Raw genomic sequence first — 19,479 nt, forward strand, 5'->3', positions numbered from 1 at the left:
ATATTATCACAGCAAATATGCTCACCAGGGCTTCTTCACAAGGAGACTATAAAGCTTTTGGTTTCTAATGTTTAAAATCATGATTAAAAGAATCTACTAAAAGATCTCATCTGCCACGGTATTGTCCCTACTGCTACATCCTCTCATCATTAACCTCTGAGAAGGTTCTTCAAAGCAGCATTAGATATAAAGATGAATCCGCATGGCAGTGAATGAACAGTGGTGCAACTGCTCAGATGACGGACAGCCACAACACTAATATTTGTGGCCAGGCATGGATTTAAACAAGGCTAAGGCAGGCATAAATTTAATCTTCAAAAGGGCCTACTTTTTGTTACCACCTAACACCTAAACCAATTTTTTCCATTTTTCTATGTAAGGAAAATTCAATTTAAGGCCCAATACCCACAGGCCCAACATCTTTTTAACAACATTATAGAGAAATTTCAAAAATCCCCTTTCCAATTCAGGTCAAAGGTCAACACATACAGTAAAGGAGGTGGTTTTAAATTTTAAAAGTATCCTTGTATTCAGTGTTCATGACATAATTCCCAAACCCAATGACTCGAAAGATTTTTCTCTTTGTGATTTCATATCAAATATACCTTAAAGATCCTCTGCCATGAAGATTATGATCTATCCTTTCAAGGTATTTTATCTACAAAGAGTCAAAAATCTTTAGGAAAGTTTTATATTTTAAAGAATTGATTCCTGATGAGACCTAAATGATTTTAAAAGCCAAAATTTCAGCCAGGCGCGGGGGCTCATGCCTGTAATCCCAGCACTTTGGGAGGCCAAGGTGGGCAGATCACGAGGTCAGGAGTTTGAGACCAGCCTGGCCAACATAGTGAAACCCCGTCTCTACTAAAAATACAAAAAATTAGCTGGGCGTGTTTAGCTGGGCATGGGGGTGGGTGCCTGTAATCCTAGCTGCTTGGGAGGCCTCAGCAGGAGAATTGCTTGAACCTGGGAGGTGGAGGTTGCAATGAGCCAAGATTGCGCCATTGGACTCCGGCCTGGGTGACAGCGCGAGACTCTGTCTCAAAATAGCCAAAATTTCAACAGGTCAAGCATCTGTCTGCACTTAGCACTCGCTTGGTTATAGCCCACTTTTATACTGCCAAATAATCATACATCATGCAGAGGCCTAAAAACTGTTGGTCAATTATAAAAACAAGACAGGACAGAGAGAAGAGAATATGAAGTCTAGGTTTCATTCACATCTTTGCCAATGGTTCACAACAGAAGCCTGGTAAAAACTTAGCCACGGTTTGACTGGGTATGTTAGTGCACGCCTGTAAATCCCAGCACTTTGGGAGTCCAAGGCAGGCGGATCACTTGAGCTCAGGAGTTCAAGACCAGCCTGGACAAAATGGCGAGACCTCGTCTCCACACAAAATACAAAAATGAGCCAGCCAAGGTGGTGTGCGCCTGCAGTCCCTGCTACTCAGGAGGCTGAGGCAGGAGGATTGCTGGAGCCCAGGAGATGGAGGCTGCAGTGAGCCAAGATGGTATCACTGCACTCCAGCCTGGGTGACAGACCCTGTCTCAAAACAAAACAAAAATAACAACAACAACAACAACAAAAAAGCCATAGTGACTCTCCAAAAAAGAGTTTATAAGATTTTCCTGGTAAAAGTGAGTTCTGTAAAGAACATTTGTCAAACAAAAATAATCAATTTATACAAGAACCCTGCCACTCTTCTAAGCAAGTATATACGATTCTTTTAACAAGTCATGTGACTCTTCCCAATTACTAACCCCACTCTGAACAGAAAATTCAAACCTTATTCAGTCCTCTGAGGCTTATGAAAATACCTGACGTTTCCACATGCTGTGTCTTCCACTGCATCTGAAGTGAGCAGTGACGTCTTTCATTATATATCAAAAAGGAGAGAAAATGTGTGAAGTCACATAATTTACTGGTGACTCAGTAGGAAATGGTACAAACAAAAAGACGATACAAAGTAGATCACTTGACTGTTCCCTGGATTCCCAGGGTCAGAAGAAACTGAAGAATACATCATAACTTGGTCATGACAGAGGCTGTGATAGTTTTTCCAAGGACCAATCTCTCCTATCCTTTTCTCACAATCTTAAAAAGACACACTTTAGTCAAAGACCAAAGTCTCTCTCTCCTTGCTCTGGTAAGTTTTAGTATTCAGGCATAATTGAGCTCAAGGTTCTCACGCTCAGGGTAAGGTGTGCCCTGTCATTCAGAAGCACCAAGAAGTTATGCGTAATACAGATATAAAGGAGATAACTGAGGTCTAAAAACAAAAATCACTGGGATCCTGATCAGAAGACTAACAATTTCATAACATTTGAAGGCAAAGGGCATACTGCCAAATATAGTTTCAACAACAAATTGCAAATAATTTAAAAAACCTAATGCCATTTAAACATTACTTTAAGTTAGTCAAGTATACTAAGAGACTAAAGAAAAAATGGGTTCTACCTGTGTGTAAGTTTATAAAACCCTCTACCAGAACGGACCTGGAGCACTGTTTTCTTTTCCTCTTTCTTTTTTTGAGATGGAGTTTCGCTTTTGTTGCCCAGGCTGGAGTGCAATGGCGCAATCTCGGCTCACTGCAACCTCTGCACCCCAGGTTCAAGCAATTCTCCTGCCTCGGCCTCCCGAGTAGCTGGGATTATAGGCATGTGCCACCACACTCGGCTAATTTTGTATTTTTTCAGTAGAGATGGGGTTTCTCCATGTTGGTCAGGCTGGTCTTGAACTCCTGCCCTCAGGTGATTCACCAGCCTCGGCCTCCTAAAGTGGTAGGATTACAGGCTTGAGCCACCGCGCCTGGCCTCTGGGGCACTATTTTCTAAAAAAAATGAAGGCGTAATGTCCACTCGTGATAAAATCCTAAATTCTTTATCTTTATAACTCTGTCCTAGACTCACCTATTTGCAAGGAGGACTTGAGTTATTTACATCATTTGATTTCTATACATTTTTCTAGGCATCTCTAGATGCCAGAGCCAGGGATTCAAAAATGTGAGATGAATGTGAGTCCCTGCCCAGAGGAAGAGGTTTAGTTAGAATCCTTTACAGTAATAGAGATGAGGCATGTTGAGAGCCTGAACTGAGAACTAAGCCCTGAAGGCTGAGAGAAAGGCTGAATGAATGATTCTGGAAGACAGGACCAACAGAATTTGGTGATGCCCTGGCTGGGGGGCTGAGGACACTGAAGACGGGGCATGGTGCCAGGGCTCTGGCTCAGGTTTCTATGCAGATGGCTGTGCCACTAGCTCACAGAGGGAGTGCAGAGTAGAGAAGGTTTGGGGAGACAGTGCAATGAGTTCTGCTTTTGTCTACGCTGAGTAAGACCAGGAAGACTCAAAAGTAAAGGCATCTAGCTGGGTAAGTGGGCCTAGAGTCCAAGACAGGGGCTCTAGACTGGACATGAGCAGCTCACATCTGGGAGGGAAAGTAAAGGAAGGGAGCCAAGACAGGTCCCTGGGATACCCCAACATTTCACGTGTAGAGAAACTGAGGAATCGCAGGCAGAAAAGGCCTGCGGGGGGAGGCAAGGATGAGGTTAGAGATGCCCAGAAAGGGGACACTCCATCTTCAAGAAAAGGAGTCAGCAACTTAGCATAGGCTAAGGGCTGAGAGAGCTGGCTATAGCTTCTGCTCATACAGATAAGTAAAAATAAATAACGGGAAAGACAATACTAAACCCCCAAAATAAACATGCCTAACTGAAAAATGTCCTCAAGTAAAACTTTAGTCTAAAAGAACATATACTTCCAATTACAATATTTACTGCAAAAACACAGATCCTTTTAGGGCAAATACACCAAGGCCAGTGGATTTATTCCCACTGATATGATCTGGGTACTTTTAGTGAAAATCTTTTTTTAGTTTTGTCGGAGCAATAGTATCTACGTCATTTCTGTTTGCAGACATTTGCAGACAAAGTAAATCATAACCAACTATTGCACAAATAAGAACCCAAAAAGCATCTTACTGGGACAGATTCAATAAGGGTGTGGGGCTTGGTTTTAATTTTCTTTTAATGAAGAAAGAGGCCTTATTTAGATACATAAAATTAAACTCTTCTTCTGCCGACCTATTTGAGTTTATACTAAAACTCAATTTTGAGAACAAATCTGCATTTTGCTCACAACCAAAACAAGTTTCTTTGTTCCACATACTAACAAATGCACAGTAATATATGAAGTTTCTGAAGCATGCATAAGTGAATACTGTTTCATATGTAGCCAGATAATGACATCCCAAGAGAATCAGAAGTATTCAGTTCATAAATAAAGTCCTTATTTAAACATTTGGGTCAACTTGCTTTTTAAGGATTTAGGGATTATGAAGGATTATAAATACCCTGCAAGTGTAATTTTATTCACAAGGATTTAGGAAAGAGCTCCTGAAAGAGTATTTAGAATAAAAAGTAATTTTACTTTACATTTGCTGTTTCGTTTTTCGTCAACTAGTAAGAAACAAATATTAAATAAATCTGAGGCACTGTGTATTGAAAATTCTAGCATTTTTCCCATTATTTGATAGTAATACATTCTAAGACTTCAAAAATATGGCCAGACACGTTTTGTTTTTTCCCTTAAATGAAATGCTTTCTCATTGTAAGGAGTTCAAATGAGCACTTCAAACAAAAAATGTGCTATGAAATCATTTTCCAGAAGGAACAGATCTGTGGTGTTTTTACTGACAAGTAGTTATTTGTATTTGTTGGTCATAAGGTAAAAAGGAAGCGGGTAAAAATGAAATTAAACCAAGTATTTCCTCACTCTATCTTACCTGCCTTAAATTTCATGTAAAACACTTGAGAAAATGAGAGTGCCTATTACTTAAATCATTTAAACAGAAAATACCATCAGACGCTATCTAGATAGGACACAGGTAAACATTCATATTATGCAGTAGTTCAGCCTGACAGGACTAGGTTCAATCACGAAGATTTGAATATGCCTCCTACAATGAGTAAGACATGATTCCCTCTGACTTCAGGAGGCTCACACGTATGTGATTTCCAGTATAAGGTGACAGGTGCCAGAACACAAACATGGGCGAAGGCACAGAAGGCCGCTCCTGTGCAGAGGTCTGTCTTGTCTCTTTTGCTTCACACTGTGGTGATCTAATGCCTCAATGCCTGCTTCATGCTTACAATTAGACAACAGGTCAGATTAATGTGTTACATCTTCTCAAGGAGAGATCAGGTGTCCCTGTTAGCTGGCTGAGGAGGCATCTGGGCAGAGGTGAAGTGCTAATGACTGTTAGCCCCTGACACAGGGGCCCCTCTTTCATTCCCTCTGCCTTATCTTTCTGTCCTTTGGGTCTTGATCTTTCATCCCATGTAAAACAGAAGTAGCATTATTCAGCTTCCCTAGTTCTGAAATGGCAAATTGGATAAGCTGTTAGTAGCTTTTAAACCCCACAGAGATAGTCTATGCAAACACAAAACACAGTTTATACTCCAAAATGACTGTGTAAAAGGTTCACTACAACCTTCTCACTGACCAACACCTTTCCACAAACATTTAAAACTATGAAACCACAAAAGAAGTAATCGAATGGCTGTAGGAGCTAAAAGAGGGTGGAAGGAGGTGAGAAAGAAAAAGGAAGCTCGCGCTGTAAGGATACAAAATTATTGTGTAGGTTTTCTAAAATAGCTTTTAAAACTTAAAACGTTGGGTGGCCAGCACAAACATAGATAGGCTTCATGGAATCACTGAATATTCAATCTGGATGAGAACGAAAGTCGTCGAAGTCCAGCCCCTTCATGTGGCTGCCCATGAGAATGGCCAGGATTTTCAAACCCTGATGTCCAGGTCCACCCACCACAATGAAGCAGCCCGTTTGGAGGTGGGGCCCTCACTCACTCAGTTTTCAAAGTGCCCCACCCTGGCTGTTCTAATGGGCAGCCAGACTCCAGAGGCTTGGCTTCATCACCTGTCCTTTGTCACGTCCCAGGGAAGGCAGTGCCTCATAGGAAGGCCTCCTCCACATGCCACCCACAGCACCATCCTACCCTAATCCATTTCATTATGGAGGCCCTTGGCAAACTGTGAACAGCACGAAGGGCAGCCAAACTGCACAGATCCCTACTATGCTTACAGCAGAGATGAACAAACTGGTGGAGACAAAAAAGACTGAATCTGTCTAGACAGAGGGAATAAAGAAGCGTATAAATGACTAAACAAAGTGGAAAGCAAGCGCTACAGAAGTACTAAGGAGGTTAAGAGGGTAGAGAAACGCAAAAATCGCAGAACAGGGTGCATTTCAAATAAGTCATTAAAAGCAGATGGGGCAGGGAGCGGTGGCTCGCACCTGTAATCCCAGCACTTTGGGAGGCTGAGGTGGGTGGAGGATCACCTGAGGTCAGGAGTTCGAGACCAGCCTGACCAACAAGGTGAAACCCTGTCTGTACTAAAAATACAAAAATTAGCCGGGTGTGGTGGCAGGCACCTGTAGTCCCAGCTACTTGAGAGGCTGAGAGAGGAGAAACACTTGAACCCGCAAGGCAAAGGTTGCAGTGAGTTGAGATCTCACCACTGCACTCCAGCCTCGGTGACAGAGCAAGACTCCGTCTCAAAAATTAATAATAATTAATTAAATAAAATAAAAAAATAAAAAATAAAAGCAAATAGGATGCCAAACATTTACCAAACTCTGCCCTTCTTAAAATAAAACCAGTCACAAGGTGTGGGTGAGGAAAGTCAACACCAGGGACTCCAGCTCCTTGTCACTCAAGCAATTTCTCTTTCAGAATATGCCTTGCGCATGTCTTGTCTTAGTGCTCGGCTATTTGGTGAAGTCACCAGGCCTACTGATTTCAAGTCTATGAAAGTGGTGACACCGTTTAGTGAACCACCCTTGGCCAAGAAGAAGCAGACTTATGACTGGGTATCCAGATGACAACACTTATTGGCACTCATGGGGACACTCTGGTTTCTTGCATTCTACAGACAGGAGCATCGGGATCCTAAGGATAAGCAAAGATGACTAAAGAAGCTTCATGGAAAGGGGAAACCAAAGAAAGGAGAGGGGAAAAGAGCAGCAAAAAAGAAATAGTGTTGGGCCGGCGCGGTGGCTCACGCCTGTAATCCCAGCACTTTGGGAGGCCGAGGTGGGCGGATCACAAGGTCAGGAGATTAAGCCCATCCTGGCTAACATGGTGAAACCCCATCTCTACTAAAAATACAAAAAAAATTAGCCGGGTGTGGTGGCGGGTGCCTGTAGTCCCAGCTACTTAGGAGGCTGAGGCAGGAGAATCGCTTGAATCCAGGAGGTAGAGGTTGCAGTGAGCCGAGATTGTGCCACTGCACTCCAGCCTGGGTGACAGAGCGAGATTCCATCTCAAAAAAAAAAAAAAAAAGGAAGAAATAGTGTTGGTCCCTCAAGAGGGAAAATTTCTTCCTCTGTGGCAGAGAGAAGAAAATGCATCTACTGTCTTTCCACATATTGGAGGAATGTGGAAATCTTCCTAAATGAAGGTTATTTGGAGGTTATCATCTCCTTGTTGAAGTCTAATCTGGTTAAATGGTGACTGGTTTCTTGAACACCTTTAACTGTGCAAAATTATTTTGGCCTTGCCTGTGTAATGTAAGGTTTACCTAATTCTCTAATGAAATGAATACATTAAAAAAAAAAAAAAAAACTCACCAAAGCCTCCTGGGATTCCAAATTGATTCTATTTTTTTCTCCATAAAAAAGGAGATTTAATAAAAATTTAGCTCATATCAAAAATTTTTAACAACCAGAGCCAAACTGCAATTCATGTTTGAATGCTTGCACCTTATTCCCATGACCTCTCTGCTCCCTGCTGTGTAAAATGAGAAAGGGCTGTAATCACATACAATACAAGTGGACAAAGAAATAGGACCAAAAAACACGGGTGATTTGCAAAGTATCTACACAACGCCTCACACACGGGTCTAATATGTCACTCAGAGGTGATTGTGCTTCTCTGGAAACGCGGTTTTCTACCATGGCATCATGCCTTCTCCATGTCAGTCCCCTGGCATGGCTGCAGTGGGACTGGAGTCACTCCCCAGTGACTGGGGCCGCTGAGACGTCACATGGCCTTGCCCGCTCTCTGGGGTTCACAGCCGGCTTTGCTTACCTATAAACAGAATCCGCCTCAATGAAAAACATAGCAAAGGAATCTTTTGGGTTTTAACCAGATCTCTGAGGGCAGGACTTCATTTCTAAGGTAAAAGATAAGGCTTTCCTCCCTCAGAGGAACTAAGGAGAAAAGAAAAGTTCTCTGTACGGGGCTCAGGCCAGAAGCCACAAGAAACAGAGATGTCCCCCAGGAGGCTGCACTGCTATCTCAGAAGCCAGGCTGGGGGATCACAAGCACACCCAGACATAAACACCAGGGAGGCAAAACATCACTGAACACTTGCTACTGAGGCTGCAAAAAGCCTAGTCTTTCAAATCAAATCATAACCTTAATTCTCACATAATGTGCAATACCCAAGATCCAGGCAGAACTAGCCCCAGACAGCCAGCACCTTACAATCTTACTCTGTGTATTTAAACCACAACAAGTGAGATCAGCTTATCAGAACTGGTGCAACTACTGAAAAATGTTAAGCTTTGCTCTTGCATTCTTCCCTCCCCTATCCTCTTGCTTTAAGAGGAAAACAAAGCACACATTTACATCTCTGGAGCGCCCTCCTCTTACATACACCCTTTTTCTGCATCCTGGGGCCTCCAATCCAAACCAGCACCAGTAGAGGTGTTGTTAGGCTCAACAGAAAGGTCAATCATTTCATAACCAAGAAGCTGCAAGACAGTTACTGCTGAACAGAAAGGCGGGGGAGATGCAAGGAGAAGAACACTTTGCTTTCTCCCTCCCCCTCCCTGCCAGGGAGCCAGGTCAGACCCTTTTTCTGGGCTCGTTAAATTGCTGCTGAGGCATCCTGCCTTGGCATAAAAGGGCCAACCTCCAGAACCAAGGAAAACAAATATTCATGTTTCACCTCTTTTCAATAATCTATCCTTTTTGAACACAGCTGCAGAATGCACTCCTTAATTATCTTTGGTTTCTAAAAATTAGTTCAATACACATCCACATAACAGAAAAACAGGAAAACACAAAGTTGCCCATTATCCCTGGAAATATCTACAGTTAACAATCTGGTTTTTCTGTTGTGTAGTTCTTTGTGTATACCTAATGGTAATTTCTTTTACCAATTTTTTTAAGTGGGATCATAGTGTTCTGCAACTAACTTTTATCATCAAGGGCATATTTCGTTAGAACCCGTATTAGAACCATCTCATTCTTTTCTGATAGGTAATTAAGGCATAGATTTCATTAACTGCAAACACTGTTAATGTACAAAAAGAAAGTACAAAGTTTCTTTTTTTTTTTTTTTTTTTTTTAAGCATAATCAGGATCCAACAGGCACTCTGCTCAATAATAAAGCATTTTGGTAAATGTGTGATGAGTATCCCAACCTTTGCATAAACTGCCAGGACTGCTAATTGCATTTCAGTTTAAGAAAACTGTTTAGTGTGTGCAGGTTGAGGGAGGGAGGCAAGTACAAAACTGAGAGTGAACCCAATACTGCTTACTAGATCACAAACATTCCATTTGGAGGGAGCCAGGGATCTGGAGCAGGAACTAAAACAGAACAACCTTTAAAAAGGCAGAGACGAACTCCTGCTGCTGGTCACAACTATCAGGAGAAAGTGATAGGCAGCTGAAGCCACGAATCTGTGATGCTGACAGAACCTAGGGGGAACTCTGTAGCTTGGAATGCTGAAATAAGCTGCATGCGCTGCTTTGGGCAAGCCACTTGAGCTCGAAGAACTCGGCTCCTCTTCTATTAAAATGAGACATTACCAGCTACCTTGCAGGGTCATTTTGAGGATAAAATTAAATATTGAATGTGAAAGTTTAGCACAGAGCCTGGCCTATAATGGCTCCCAATAAATGCTAGCTGTTACCTTGGTGTTTGTAAGGTAAGGAAAGGCCAACTCTTTTTTTTTTGTTGTTTTTTTTTTTTTGAAACAGGGTCTTGCTCTGTCGCCCAGGCTGGAGTATAATGGAGTATAATGGGCACAATCATAGCTCACCCCAGTCTCAACCTCCCAGGCTTGAGGGATTATCCCATTTCAGCCTCCCAAGTAGCTGGAATTGCCGGCGCATGCCACCATGCCTGGCTAGCTTTTTTGTTTTTTGTAGAGATGGGTTTTCACCATGGTGTCCAAGCTGGTCTTAAACACCTGGGCTCAAGGGATCCTGCCACCTCAGCCTCCCAAAGTGCTGGGATTATAGGCGTGAGCCACCAAACCTGACTGCCAACTTTATTAAAATAACAGTACCTAGAGGCAACAAGCTTGCTATTATTCCATCTACCTTTCAGTACAGAACGAATAATAAATGACAAAAATAATTTCAATAATATCAGCAGGCAATAGATAATGCCAATCATGTTCAAACCTTTGACCAAATTTCCAAACACCCTGTAGGCAACAAAACTCTCCATCTCACCCCACCCTCAACTTTCCGGCAAGCTCAAATAAATGAGTATGAATGTTCTGATTAAAATGGGGCTGAGGAAACAGAACATGCCCCTCTCCTTCCTTCTGCCAGCCCTGGACATCATGAACACCCACAGGAACAGTGGGAAAACCACTACCTTACGAAATACACAAGGTCTGTGAGTGGTATCAAAAGACACAATTACAACAAATTTAGTTATAGATCTAATTGTATTTTATTCACGATTCATAAATCAGGGCAGACTCCATTCTACAAAATTGAATGAAAGCTCCCAAAAGGCAATGGCAGAACAGTAGGTATTGGAAGATGAAAACAAAGAAACAGAATAGAAAAAGCTGACTGGTTAACATCAGGTTACTTCAGGCTACTTTTCTGTAAGGGCTAAATAAAGCAGAAGGGACTTCCTTGCTACGCTGACTCAGGTAGACTGGAATCTCCTGTTTTCAGGAAAAACTGGTCTGTTCTGGGATCCATCTGCTTTCTTAACATTTCAGTTTGATTACATCACTTTTAGCATGAGTGACTCCATTTTGGTTTGGTGTGTTTGGCTCAGTCTAAACTAATGGCCACCCATAATTTTTAAGAGTGTCAAGCAGTTTTTATGGCACATCAAGGCAGCCCTCTAAGCCTCAGAGCACAAAATACCTAAATACTCAAAGGTCAGCTCCCAGAGAGTAGGATTACTATCTATTTTGCTACCTACGTAGGACAAAGTGCCGAGTACACTGTCCGGCATACTGCAAGTATTCAGTAAGTCTGTTCAATGTATAAATGATTGCAATGCAAAATGACCTAACGACTTCGAAGTTTTTAAGTAATAAGAAAGACATATTTCAAATAGGTCTTAGAAGAGAAACCCACCATAAATCTGTAAATCTCCAATACAATGCCTGAGTATAGTGGGCATACAACAAATATTTGCAGAAGAAACAGATGCTGTAAAATAGTAAACCAGAAACACGGGGAGTAATTCCTTTTGTATTATAAGATATTTTCTAGACAGCTGAAGACTTTGTGTCTGGCTATTTTTATTTTAAATATTTTTGGATGGGAACTGCTTAGTATATTTTTTCAAAGCCTACAGAGAATGCAGTTTACCCCTTTCTTTTTTATGGTGGGTATATATTACAATGCCCACAAGAGCGACTGAGGTTTTGTTAAACTGTGTGCTGCTGACTATATGGAATTAGTCTTAGGTGAGAGACAGCATCTCAATTACATACCCCACATTCCTACCAATCCTGAACGAATGCAGGCATGCTCTCTACCAAGCACACCCCAGGGACTGAAGCAGAGATTCTTCAACTTTTTGTGCCATAGACCCCTCTCACAGCTTGGTGAAGCCTATGGACACTGCAGAATAAAGTTCTCAAATGCATAAATCAGAACACAAGGGATGGCAAACGATTCAATTATGCTGAAAGGGAATTATACTAATAATTATGATATAGTACTAAGTGCTTATTGCCATATTTCACAAGATCAAGCAGCAAGTCAATAACCTACCATAACTCAAAGTAATGATGAGCACATACAGTATTTGAGAGGTATGTAAAACTGTAAGGCATATGGAAATAACTGACGTGATATCACGATATAATAAGAACTATTTGGTCTTGACACAAGAGCATCTAAAACCCTTGGCATTTCCTGAGGGAACTGGGTAATACTAGGAATGCCTTTTGTTACTTAGAATAAGCCCCTATCAACTGTACCTGAGTTCATGCTAATGAGGTGACTCTTTTTGGGCCCTAGATAGCTTTAGGATTGGCGCTGGCTGCCAGAGTAAACAACTTTGTGATTAGAGGGTTGGGATTTTCCCCCTACTCCTCAACCCCTATCTCCTGCGAGGGGAGAAAGGTGAATTAGTTACCAATGGCCAATGATTTAATCCATTATGCTCACATATTGGAACCTTCATAAAAACCCTTAAAAGGTGGGATTCAGGAAGCTCCTGGGTTGATGAACTTATCGAGGTGTTGCTGGATGGGAGGCCCAAAGAGGGCATGGAAGCTCCAAACACCCCAAAACCCCATCCCACACCTTGTCTTACGTATCTCTTCCGTTTGGCTGTTCTTGAGAGGTATTCTTTCTTTCTTTCTTTGAGACGGAGTCTTGCTCTGTCACCCAGGCTAGAGTGCAGTGGCGCAATCTCGGCTCACTGCAAGCTCCGCCTCCCAAGTTCACGCCATTCTCCTGCCTCAGCCTCCCAAGTAGCTGGGAGGACAGCCGCCCGCCACCACGCCTGGCTAATTTTTTGTATTTTTATTAGAGACAGGGTTTCACCATGCTAGCCAGGATGGTCTCAATCTCCTGAGCTCGTGATCCGTCTGCCTCAGCCTCCCAAAGTCCTGGGATTACAGGCGTGAGCCACTGCGCCCGGCCTTGAGTGGGTTTTTTTTTTTTTTTGAGATGGAGTCTTGCTCTGTCGCCCAGGCTGGGGTGCAGTGGCCGGATCTCAGCTCACTGCAAGCTCCGCCTCCTGGGTTTACGTCATTCTCCTGCCTCAGCCTCCCAAGTAGCTGGGACTACAGGCGCCTGCCACCTCGCCCGGCTAGTTTTTTGTATTTTTTAGTAGAGATGGGGTTTCACCGTGTTAGCCAGGATGGTCTCGATCTCCTGACCTCGCGATCCACCCGTCTCGGCCTCCCAAGTGGTATTCTTTATAATAAACCAGTAAATGTAAGTAAAGAGTGTTCTAAGTTCTGTGGGCCATGCTAGCAAATGACTGACCCTGAGGAGGAGGTCGCGGGAACTTGATTTATAGCAGGTCAGTGGGTGTCTTGGGGCAGTCTTGTGAGACTGAGCCCTTAACTTGTGGGGTCTGTGCTAACTTCAGGTAGTTAGTGTCAGAATTTAACTGATCACAGGAGACACAGTTGGTGACCAGAGAATCAGAGAAGTGGTTGTTGGTGTAGGGAAAACTCTGACACATCTGATGTCAGAAGTGTTTAGAGTAGAAACAGATTATGGTACTGTGATTTTATTGATGTTATAGTCACAGGAACTGCTACAGGCTGAGTATCCCTAGTCCAAAAATCCAAAATCTAAACGCTCCAAAATTGGAAACTTTGGAGCACCGACATGACACTCAAAGGAAATGCTCATTGGAGCATTTTGGATTTTCAGATTTGGGATGCTCTACCGGTGAGTACAATGAAAATATTCCAAAGTCCAAGATCTACAATACTTGCTGGTCCTAAGCATTTCGGATAAGGGATACTCCATCTGTAATGCTACTGGATTTGCTGACTACATTCAAAATCAAAGAAAATATTAGATTTTCAGTTACTGGTGAGTGAAAATAAAGATGTGAACTAAAGGAAGTCCAGGGGATGGCAGGTATCAGCTACATCTCAAAAATACAGTCACCACCACAAGTCATGTCTTGGGACCATGCTGCATATGTATTGCATATATGAATAATGCAACAAAGCCAGCCCCACCATTACAGTGCAAACAAATCCACCTGAAAATGAGAAAGCCTCGCCAGATGCTATAGTCATCAAAGAAATTAAAATCAACATGAAGAGCAAATTCTAATGGGGCAAAACTCAAGTATCCATTGGTTAGAATAATGGAATTAATTTCTACACACTATAAATTCTTCATCAATACCAGCACATTATAATCATTTCAAATGTTACAATTACTCATTTAGTGTGATGTGATTTACTGCCTAGTTAGTCCTTGGAACACTACAACTCAGTCCAATACAGAAACAGATGGAAAAGCATTTTCAACTGTCAACTTGATATTATCACTCCCAATGGAAAAACAAGAAAAGCCTACCCAATAAATACCTTTGATATCTCATTTCAAGAAACTCTTAATCAGGTTGCAGCTCACATCTGACAACCACTGCAGGCAAGTGGGCAAGCCTTTCCTCTAGAATATTCTTCCACTGACTCTCCTCCACTAGTGTCTACAGGTTCTTCCAGATCCAGCCCAAATGTCTCCTCCCCTTCCTTCCTCCACAGGCCTGCTCTCTTGGGTGCTGAGGGCACCTGGTCTTCTGCTGTAACACCTGCCACGGCCCTGAGTCCTTCCCCTATACCACATGCTGGGGACAGGATGCTGTTTGATTCCCTTCTGTGTACCCTGAAGGCCTACATCAGAGTATTTGCTTAACACACACACTTTAATGTGTGAGGCAGTTTCTGTTTCTCAAAAAGTGTAAAATGCATAATATAACAGCAATTCACTCCGATTAAATATATTTACTTGAAAATACACCAAAGTGTTGCAAGTAAACTTTACCTACAACATGTAGGTTAAACATGAAAGAAACATAAAACCCTTCCACTTTCTTTTTTTTTTTTTCCTTTTTTTTGAGATGGAGTCTCGCTCACCCAGGCTGGAGTGCGATGGTTTGATCTCAGATCACTATAACTAACCTCTGCCTCCCAGGTTCAAGCAATTCTCCTGCTTCAGCCTCTGGAGTAGCTGGGATTACAGGCGCCCACCACCACACCCAGCTGATTTTTGTTTTTTTTAGTGGAGACAGGGTTTCACCATGTTGGCCAGGCTGGTCTTGAACTCCTGACTTCCCAAGTGATTCACCTGCTCTGGCTTCCCAAAGTGCTGGGATTACAGGTGAGAGCCACCGTGCCAGGTGGAAAAGCCTTCACTTTCCAATTTTTACCTACTATGATGTAGGGAAAGTGTGATCAACAATATTTTATATAATCAAATACACACGGAGGAACCTTAATTTCTGAAAAATTCTTCTTCAACCCGGTCATTTAAGTTAACACCATACCTCAGGCATCAATACCACTTATCAGGGCCCACTGTGTGCCAGAGGCCATGCTTTCTGTGGATTACATCTCATTTAATCCTCACACCAACAATCTGAGGAAGATACCCTCATTCCCGTTTTACAGAAGGCAGACTATCAGGTCAGAAACTGTGCCGTGCACTGGGTTGAAGAGTGGGGACAGACAGGTAACATGACTTAGAAAACAAGGCAACAGAGGCAAGGAGACTGACCATGTGCACAGAGGGGAGGTCAGGAGGGGAGGGGCAGAGAAAACCGCCTAAGGGCGAGGAGGCCCGGTTGGTCAGGGGAGGCAGGCGAGGTGGGAGGTGTGGAGGCGGCCCAGGACAGCCTGACCCAGCTGCCAGCAAACAGCTGAGACAGAGACAGCTGAGGCCTGCGAGGTGGGGACTTGGCCAGGTTTGCATTTCCAACAGATTGCCAGGGCTGCTGGGGAGAGAATGGGCTTGATGGACAAAACAGCAAAGGAAGGATGGCAGGCAGGAGGATGAAGTGGCGATGGCTCATTCACCTGCCTTCCTCCCCAAAGAGACAGTTGCTGGAGGCAGGGGCCTTGTAACCCAGTGCCTGGCACTGCACCTCACCCAGAGTGAATACATCATGATGAAGGAACAGACAAGCAACTGAGGAGAGAGAAGGGACGCTCTCACCTAGGGCAGTGGCAATACAAAAGGAGAGGAGAGGATGAAGTCAAGAACTATCTAGAAGGTAAAGCTGGCAAGAAGTGGTAACTGAATGTGACAGGTGAGGGCTGAGGATGGGGAAAGGTTGGGAGAGCTCAGTGGGAGATGGCAGAACCACTGTGACCAAAAAAAAAAAATACAGAAATCTGAATACAGATTACAACTCAGTATCTATTCATACGGGTTTTCTCTTCTCAAGGACATCTTATTCCTGAACAAAATGTGGAAACTGTGCAGATAGTGAAACCAGGGTGCGCTGCAGCTCAGAGAATAATCCCCTCGCCCATTCACCCCCAGTCTACTCTGGCATTCTGGCAAAAAAATTATCTTAAAAAAAAAACAAAGTAAATGTATATGAACAGCTATTATGTCTTCTACTTATTTCCAGCAAAAGAGATAGAATTTTAAATAGTGCTTATTAATAAAACAGATCTGGAAGGGACTACATGTGGTGGTCTCTGGGTAGTAGGAATATGTATTGGGGCTTTTCAGTACGTTATTTTTCATATATATGTCTTTTTGTAATCATAAAAAAGATTATTTTTAATTTTTTTAAAAGTACATTTTTCTTAAACTTTAGTCTTTTCAAGGTTACCGTCTACTGCTACTAGGTAAAAACTTCTAGGGGCAAAATCATTTTGAAAGAAGAAAAAAATCTTCATCTTAGGATAAACTCTTTTAATGTATAAGTGAAATGGCATATAGTTCTAAGTGCCCCCAAATGCTTCATGACATAAGACACAAAAGCCTTTAAGTCAGGAAGCACAATACAGTATGAAAACAAACTTCCAAATAAACCCCAGAAACCAAAAACTTTAGATGGCAGTCTAAAAGCAATATTCAAAAGACTGCCCCTGCATTTGCATAGATAATTATCTAAGAAGAAGATTTGTAGCTTAAATTAAAATTGTGATAATACTAAGTACTGGTCTGTTTCATGAAGCTGATGGTTCAAACTTGAGTTTAGATAAACCATTAGTGTGTTAACCAAATAAATACTCTTGTTCCTTCTCAGGAATTGCAGTAAAATAAATGTGATTCAAATGATTACATATGTGGACACAGTATGGAATCACCTTGACAGCATCAAAATTAATTTTTTAAAAACAAAATAATTCACAGTATAGGCTATGCCTCAAATCTACAAAGCCTTTGTTCAAATCTTTAAAAGTCAAACGCCTGTTCTCCCCATCACAGACAAAAACCCTTGGGTGGCAGACTTTGGTAAGCCAAGTATGGGTTGGATCTCAGTCCTTGCTTGTGCCACTGGCTGGGTGCCTTTGTGCAGCCCCCAACTTGCACAACCATACAGTGCAGCCCAGCCACAGCCCTGTCATCATCTTTGAGGTTCATGGTCGTTTCCAAATGAATAGAAATTTACACATTTCCAAATGAATAGAAAATTACACTAATTCATGAGTGCCAGGCTCAATCACAGGAAAGGGCTCTGAGCATATGTTATAACTATCAGTTATTTACAATTTTAAAATATGCCAGACTAGCTTTACAGCATTAACTGCATTCTTGAGTAAAACTTATCACATGTGTTCAAGAACCCAGATCTTCATTCTGATCAGTGGTAGAAACAGGTTTTCCTCTCATACCACTTCAGTTCTTGAAATAAACTACACTCGCCAAGTAACCATTCCTTTTCTTTAATTTTGATCAACAGGCAAATCAGAACTTTTGCCAATAAAGGATATTAGTTAAAAGCAGTCTAATCTATTTTCCACTTTATATATTTTAGACTGCACACGACACCAAGGGTAACAATAACAATACTATTCATTGCTCCTTGGCATTCTCGGAGTTACAAATGTTAGGTAACTTCAATATATGTCTATAAAACTCAGGCTGTGAATGTGAAGGCCCAGGCAACTGGCCAGAAGACCAGAGATCCAGCAACTGAAGCCACACGGCCAAGCCTTGTGGTGGGTGCCTGAGCAGGGAGGCCCGCACCCAGGTGCGTGTCTTCAGGCAAGAGCTTTCCCAAGAAGGCAAGGAATTCCTCTACAGATTCTTGCCACAGAAAATCATATACCCGCATCAGGCCTTGCAAAACGATTCTCTCATTGTAGCTGCTTGACCTCCCTCCAGGCCCCACTGGACATCTCCATCCCAGAACCCCCACCCAAGGATGAGGTGGAAACAGAGAAGCAGGAGAAGAAAGAAGTCCCTGAGTGTGGATTTCTCCCTGGGAATGAGAAGGTTGTTGCTGCTTGCCATGGTTACGCCAGAAGTCTGGATTCTCAAAGAGAAATGCATGCTGATGATCACATGGATCCAGCACCTGATCCCCAAGACTGAGGATGGAAATGATTTGGGGTAGTAATCCAGGAGACGGTGCTGGAGAGGGTGAATGCCGTCAAGACCAAAGTGGAAGCCTTCCAGACAACCATTTCCAAATACTTCTCAGAACATGGGGATGCTGTGGCCAAGGTCTCCAAGGAGACCCATGTAACGGTTTACCGGGCGTTGGTGCAAAAGTTGGTGAGATAAGATGGCATGTGGGGAGGTCAAGGCCAGGGTACTGGACCTGAAGGCCTTCTGTGCTGAGCTTTATCATATGATCAGCACCAACCTGGAGAAAACCCCAACCCAAAGGGTGAAGAGAAAGCATCTGTGTACTGAGCCCAGGGCTGGAAGGAAAACAAACGATCTATACTTTGTGAGGGGGCGGGGAAAGAAACCTCAGGTTGTATCCTCGCATTTGATACCTAAAAAGCAGAACTGAATGGCAAATATTTTCTTCCTGCTTTTACAGATGAAGGAAATCAAAGAAATACTGTACAGGACAAGAATGAAACAGTATGAAGTTGCACAGACAACGAAGTTTCCAAGTCTTAATTCCTAGCCAGTGCCTAACCCTCTGCTAACATTTTGCTCTACACCTTTATCTGTCCTGGCTCCCAGCATATAAGGAAGAAAATCTCATCTCCTTTTAGCACCCATTGCTCCAGGTCAGTTTCCCCAGGGCTGTTGTGTCAGTATTGAAGGGAATGAACTGCAGTACTCTTAAAATCACTTCTAGTTCCAAATTCTACAAAAATAAACTGGCTAATAGGATGAAAATACAAAAAAAAAAAAAGATACCCACAAAACAAAACCCAAAAAATGCCAACATCAAGAACATGGTGATACAGGTTAAGTATTACATATAAATTGCAAAAAATAAAAACAAAACAGAAGCCCTCAGCTGGTAAGCACCCATGGAGTAGACCCAGCTTGCCAAAAGTTCAGGTGAAAAAGATTTAAGGATTGTAATTGACTGTAAACCCAAGATAAGCCAACAGAATGGCCTGGAGAACAAAAGAATGAAAAGGAACAAAAAGCCTAGGGCATTAGGAGAAATGTCATCCTCACACTAAGAGAGGGGTCACAGCCTCAGCCTCCTTCTTGCTGATCAGGTCACACAGCAAGTTTCATTTTTGGTTTTAGGACACTTTCAAAGCAGCAGCAACCAGGGTCATAAAATGCATGAACAGAGGCTGGGGGGAGGCGGCAAAAATGCCTTT

At 42.5% G+C, this 19,479-nt stretch overlaps 1 protein-coding gene and 2 pseudogenes across 4 annotated transcripts in view; 2 read left to right on the forward strand and 1 right to left on the reverse strand.

Moving 5' to 3' along the window:
- The window catches only part of TBC1D1 (TBC1 domain family member 1), a 238,601-nt gene that overhangs the window by 122,269 nt on the left and 96,853 nt on the right, over positions 1-19,479 (reverse strand). The gene's annotated exons all lie outside the window — the stretch shown is intronic.
- Positions 5,731-7,259, forward strand: LOC103246529 (small ribosomal subunit protein mS33 pseudogene; annotated as a pseudogene).
- Positions 10,567-18,595, forward strand: LOC103246530 (proteasome activator complex subunit 2 pseudogene; annotated as a pseudogene).

The sequence above is a fragment of the Chlorocebus sabaeus genome, chromosome 27 (assembly GCF_047675955.1).
Source record: "Chlorocebus sabaeus isolate Y175 chromosome 27, mChlSab1.0.hap1, whole genome shotgun sequence".
NCBI classification, from domain to species: domain Eukaryota; kingdom Metazoa; phylum Chordata; class Mammalia; order Primates; family Cercopithecidae; genus Chlorocebus; species Chlorocebus sabaeus.